Genomic DNA, 6601 nt, shown 5'->3' on the forward strand with positions numbered 1-6601 from the left:
TGAGCTGACCTTCAGGACCCGCTCCCTGGTCCCTGAGCAGCTTTCCCAGCGGCCCGGGGAAGGCGGCTCCGTCGCAGGCCCGTGGAGGTCTGAAGGCACAGGACGAGCTAGCCTTGGGGCGGAGCCGGCGCGACATTTTCATCCCAGCCGTGCCTGCCCCCCCCCCCCCAAGGACAGAGGGGCTCACACTTGCTCCTTTGAAGTGTGCGGAGGGTCTTTTCCATCACCGTCCCCGCGCAGCGCTCCCATGCTTTTTTGATTCCTACTACTCGCTGCGGGGTGAAGTTTCCAGTTCTTGCTCTGGCAGGGGTCCTTGGGACAGAGCTGTGCAGCCTCATGCCGCCGGGCAGTGCCAGGCATCCCTCCAGGGTCTGGCTGGGCTTCCTCTCCGCCAGCCAGTGTCTGCTCTGTTCCCCGGCTTGTTTGCTCCTGAGATGCCGAGATGCCGTTAGCTCCTGGGTGTTTTCGTGCCTGCTTGTCATTAGTGCTTCCTTGACTGGGGGCTAAAATGATTTCTACCTCAACTCTCAAGTGACACAGCCTTGGCTACTAGATGTAGAGAAAGTTCTGGGCTCTTTGGGCCCTGGCTCCTCTGACCTGACCCGTGCATGCTGGGTTGTCTTTTCCTCTGATCCAGAACCCCCCCGCCTTTCACCCGGGACAGGAACTCTAAAACCTCTAAGTCTTTACAAAGTGCCATACGTGATAAGGAACCCACTTTGGCCCCTGAGCAGCCTCCCATGTGAGACGCCGCCGATCCCCAGCGACTCCGACGCGAAGCAGAAACAGCAAAGGAACCGATGGCATTTCCCAGAAAATGCGGGTATTCGTTAGGATGGAGTTCGCTGCAATTCAGAGCCCGACTCGATGGTTTGACCCAGTTCCCCGGAGCGCGAGCCGGTCGGAATGTTCTGGAACGCTTCCTCGGCCTGATCGCTGGACGCTGCCCAGGCTTCCTTCTCGGGGATCTGGGGCGGGGCTCGAGAATTTGTGTTTCTAGCAATTTCCCAGAGGATGCTGAGGCAGCCGGCCTGGGACCGGACTCTGAGAACCTCTGGACCGTAAGGGGACTTGTGATGTCACGAACAAGAGTTCGGGGCGGGGTTGTTGAGGGAGCTAAATCAGGGCCCCAGGACCTTCTCACCTTCTTCTAGCAGCTGCTCTCTGCATCTTGGCCTTTCTCTCTCAGAGGCATATCATGCCATAGAAATATCCAATGAAGTCAGTCTGTCTTCCTTGGGTACCTGATGAAGGGACACAGATGGCCCCAGAGCCACCACCCCCAGCCAGTGTGGCCTCACGCCCGCTGACCATGACCGGGTCCCTGCCCGTGGCAATCCAGGCCGCTGGCAGTCTGGAGGTGGTTTGCACCGACCAAGGCTGGGAGCAGTCAGCCTCCCGTGAGGTGTGAGGCCACCAGACGGTGACAGGCACGGAGGGGGGCCACGTCACGCAGGGAGGGGCAGCAGGGGCTGCACCTGCCGCAGAAAACAGACACGGGATTGGAAGCCTTGTGAACGCCAGTACAGGAAGATCTCGGTTTGCAAGCGGGATTCGTTCTGGAAACACACTTGTAACCAAAACACTTGTATCTCAAAGCGGATTTCCCCATGAATCATGGGAACTCCGATGACTTGTTCCACAATCCCCAGTATTCATATGAAAATGGCCCCCGTGGTAAGCAGCACCCTGGACTCGTGGGCGCGGCCTGCAAAGCCGGGACCCTCCTTCCATTTGTCTGGCATCTCTGAGGGTTAGGACGCGTCTTCGCGTTGGATTCAAGCAGAAAACAGAACGAGTATGCCCAGTTTAGTTTGTGGTGACGGCACACAGCCAAGTGGAGTTTAAGGATCTGAAGTAAAGGTCTGGAGACCTGAGGGAGGACCGGGGTCTTAGGGGGTCCCCCCATCAACCCCCTTTATCTGCCATGCTGAGGGAGCCCCTCCAGCCACGCTGCTCCGCCCGGTGGTGGAACTCGGTGGCGCCAGAGTGACCTGGGACCGGATCTCACCTGGGTGAGCCGTCCCCGGCCCCTCCCCGCCCCACCCCACTACCTCATGGGAAAAGTGAGGCGTCCTCAGCCTGGTGGATGCAGAGCGCGTCATGCTGTGGCTTCTTTGGCCTTCCTGAGGCTCATCATGGCTCCCCCTGTCCTCGCCCGAGCCGGGACCAAAGGCCGGGAGCCCACCCAGCTCCCACGCAGACAGGGGTGTAACGACAGCGAAGACCAGAATTGCTGGGCTTGAAATAAGTGTTTATTTACCGAAAGATATTATTTCCTAAAATGTCAGAAGTCGGAAGCATTTTCAAAGACATACATACATTAAGGGTCCCACTTTATGGCTTCATGTTGTCCTTTGAAATCTGGGTCCATTCTGAACCTCACTTCCTTCTGCTGGCCCTTCCTTCCCCACCCCTCCCCTCCCCTCCCCTTCCCTTCTCTTCTCTGTCTTTCTTCATTACTTTACAGACGTCACACTCTCAAGGTCAAGAGATTACATTTCTTCTGTCATATAATTTGCATGATTTTTAAAATATTCAACTTTTATTTAAATTGAGTAATTTCCTGCCACTGGACCTTTGGACATGCTTATGTTGTCATCCATTTATTAATTGCCTCGATTTTGGACTTAAAACAAACAGAAAACTCAAAAATCGTTTCGAGAAGACTCTTCACTTGCCGTATTGCCTGAGTTTTGTCATACAGGAGAATGTTTGCGTCTTGTCTTTACAGACATGTTGATCAGGCAGAGTGTTTCCAGGCTTTTCCCAGGGGCTTTATAAGCACTTCTCCCTTGCCTTCTGGCACTAAATGTCGGTGTGGAGGTAGCGCCTCCCCTTTCTTCTTACTCCATCCGTGCCTTTTCTTCCTGTGCTGGTACCTGAGAAGCTGTCTTTATCCTTGAAGAGCAGAAGCCGACCCAGTGCTGAGCGTTGTTTGTCCAGTGCTCTGGGGATACGGTGACCGCTGCACGTCCAGATACAGGTCTTTCTTTATGTCAAGAGAACATTCGAGTATTACACCTTTGAAAACTCTTAATTTTGAATTTACTGAGTTCTACTTTAAGGTCAGCAATGATTGGACGGGTTTTACCTCTGACACATCTGCGTCTTCACATCATTAGCTTCTTGGTAAATGTCCTCACTTCCCCGTTTCACGTGTGCGTGCTCACTGTGGTCGGTCATGGTTTTCTCGCGTCGGTCACGGCAGGTCCCGCCATGCCTTGCCTGCCCTGCATGCTCCTCACGCACCGCTGTGCTTGCGTTGCCTGCTTCTCAACCCATTCCTTCAGCGCTTCGTTCTCCTTTCGACAGGATTTTGACTTTTGTTTGCAGATTCATTTCTGAGCTCTTACTTTCTTGGATCCAGAGTGGCTTCTGAGTCTGAGTCACGGCTGAGGAATCGGCCTCGGACAGGGTGGTTGACACGCTCTGCCCCCACCTGCCACACTAGCCTTGCTTCTCTGTGCCACATGCCGCGATGGGGTAGCAGGTACACTGACCTCATTACCAGCACCTGCAGCCCGGGCACAGGAGGTTCCCTCTGCCCGAGAGCGTGGAGGCCCCTCCTCCACCTGGAGACCTGTCCTCAGTCCTCAAGACAGACGTCACCTGCGTCAGAGGATAAGTTGGGCGGTGTTGCCATGACACCCAAGCCCCATGTCCACGAGGCTTATTTCTCATGGCAGCATCTCCAGCGGGAGTGTGGGGGGGTGGACGGGGTCTGGCTCATGGTGGTCGTCAGGGAGCCCTTTGCCCGGTGCACGGGGGGAGCAAGGCAAAGTGTCCACCGCTTCTTAGAAGTTACAGTCAGCAGTGAGACGGGTCACTTCTGCTCATTTTTCATCAACCAGAGCGCAGGCTGTGGCTGCATCTTCAAAGGGGTGGGGGGAGGCGGAAACCTGGGGATATTTGGGGAGTAGTCTTAATGACAACACGACTTCTCTGGGTTCCAAGGCTCACCCTCTGGCATGGGGCCGCCCATGTTTCACTGTATCAACGATGCCTCCACAGGGAAGCTCCCGGATGGTCAGTACCACATGAGGATGCCAGGGGTCTCAATCCTCTGCTTCCGTGACTGCAAAGCCACTGTCCTACGACGTTTACCTCCATTTTCATCTCACATTCACAATCCCGAGGGTTACGTGTGACCCAGAGCACTGAGGCTCAGAGAGGCCACACACCCTACTCAGGGCCACAGAGCTAATAAACAATGAGTCAGAATTCAAAGCACTTACTCCAAATGTCGATGCTTTCCCCCGTGCTGTGGGAGAGCTAAGACAACGCACAACACATAGTAGGTACTCAACAAACATTTGCTGAGTGTTTTGAATGAATGCACTTGTCTTGTATACGACTCTAACTCCTGGTCTAAGTGAGTTCATCGTTTTGAATGACCATACCGTAGACTGGCATACTTCTCAATATTTACCTTGTTTATTGGCTTTATGAAAGTATAACATCACTCAGGGAATTAAAGTACAACTTCTGAATTATAATAAGTGACTGAATTTCAATCCGTGTACTTCCTTCAGTACCAAGCACGTGTGAGAATTATGTAAGAGAAAAGGCAAAAAAACCAATAATGGTTCAGACATAGAAGAGTTTATTTTCTCAGGTAAAATGAGACCAAATGTGGGCACCTTGGGGAAGGTATGGTGTCTTCACAAAGTTTCTCAGGACCAAGGCTCTTTCTGTCATTAAGCTTTGCCATCCTTGGTGCGTGTCTTCTGTCTTCAAGTTTTCTTCGTGGTCCAACATGGCTTCCACAGCTCCAGCCATCACAAGTGCTTTCCCAATAAGAAAGATGAAAGGGACCTGCAAAACAAGCCAGCTGTTTTATAAGTGAACCTTCTGTTTAGGTCACACAGGCTGGACTTTAGACCCTCGTAAAGGCTCCAGGGGAAGCTGAGAAACAGACTTTGAAGCGGGCTCTTGGTCTTAGGAAGATGGGGAGACACATCATGTGTGTAGATCTTATTTCAAAAACAGCTGCTTCGTTTGCATTCACGTGATTGTGTGTTTTGATTAAAATTTTTTTAATGTTTATTTATTTTTGAGAGGGAGAGAGACAGAGCACAGGCAGGGGAGGGGCAGAGAGAGAGGGAGACACAGAATCTGAAGCAGCTTCAGGCTCCGAGCTGTCAGCACAGAGCCTGACTCGGGACTTGAACTCATGAGCTGTGAGATCATGACTTGAGCCGAAGTCAGACACTCAACCCACCGAGCCCCCAGGCTCCCCGCCATTAGTGCACCGACAGAGACTCTGTATGAAGGGCAGCGTGTCTAACTCGACCCTGGTGACACTTAACACAACGTGTCTGCATCGAGCTTAGTCACGTGCTCACCCGACCCCGGGGCCCAGTGCGCTTGCACGATGGCCCGGCGCCTGGGATTTGTCCCCCAAGGTCCCCTGAATGCGGCCCTGGTGATGGAGCCTCCTTCCCGGCCTCCCCTAGAGAGCGAGCGGGACCCAGAGGGTGGACAGCCTCACAGCCTCCGCCTCCTCCGTTCCGGGTTCACGGCTCCGACCGGAAGCTCAGCTGCTCCGTTCCAGAGAGAGGAAGTCATCACCTCCCTCTGCACACCCACTCCGACTGTTCCCAGGTCTGTCGTGTCCCGTCCACGGGACGTTTTCGCCGGGTCACCTGCAGGCATCCAGGTGCGGCTGAAAACGCGCTCAGGCTGGGGGTGAATATCCACACCCAAGGGCGGCGAGGCCCACCTGCTGGCCCAGGCAGGGCGCAGGGGCCACATGGAGGCACGTGCTCCGGTGGCTTGAAAGCGGTCCGGGAAGGGGCGCTCCTGCCCTCACCCTTCCTGCCGCCCCAGGGCCCATGACGCGCCCTCCACACCGCTCTCTGGAGGAAGAAAATAACTTTTAATCGTGTTCCCGCTGCATCCAAGGTCAGGCGGCAAGGTGTGGCTTGTGACAACTGAACTGCCCGAAGAGAAGTAAACCTAAAGTCGCCCAGGAGATAGTTTTCGTTTTGTTTCCTATAAAATCCCTTCTCATTCTGATTTGTTGCTATAGACTGAGCGTGTGTCCTCCCAGATTAATTTGTTGAAACCTCCCCCTCAGGAGACGCTACGGGGGGGAGACGAGGTCCTGAGTGGGACCAGTGCCTCAGAAGACCGGCGGAGGGGGCCCCGGGGGGCTCAGTTGGGTTAAGCACCGGCTTTGGCTCAGGTCATGATCTCACGGTTCATGGGTTCGAGCCCCGAGTAGGGCTCTGTGCTGACAAACTCAGAGCCTGGAGCTGCTTCGGATTCTGTGCCTCCCTCTCTCTGACCCTCCCCTGCTTGGGCTGTCTCTCTCTCTCTCCCTCAAAATAAATAAACACTAAAAAATTTAAATCAGGCGGAGGGGTGCCAGGGCCACGCCCCTGCAGGGGACACGCCGGTCAGCACCCAGAGGAGGCCCCCGCGGAGCCGGGCTGCGCAGCGCGGGTCCTGGGACGCCTGCCTCGGGCGGTGTGCGCGGCGGAAGCCCCTCGGCCTGGGTCTGGCCCCGGCCGAGCAGGTGTGAGCGGCCGCAGCGGGACATGGCTGGGCTCCGGCGCGCCAGGCGGCAGGTGGCTGTCCGAGGCGCGGGCACGAG

The sequence above is a fragment of the Suricata suricatta genome, chromosome 4 (genome assembly GCF_006229205.1).
Source record: "Suricata suricatta isolate VVHF042 chromosome 4, meerkat_22Aug2017_6uvM2_HiC, whole genome shotgun sequence".
NCBI lineage: Eukaryota > Metazoa > Chordata > Mammalia > Carnivora > Herpestidae > Suricata > Suricata suricatta.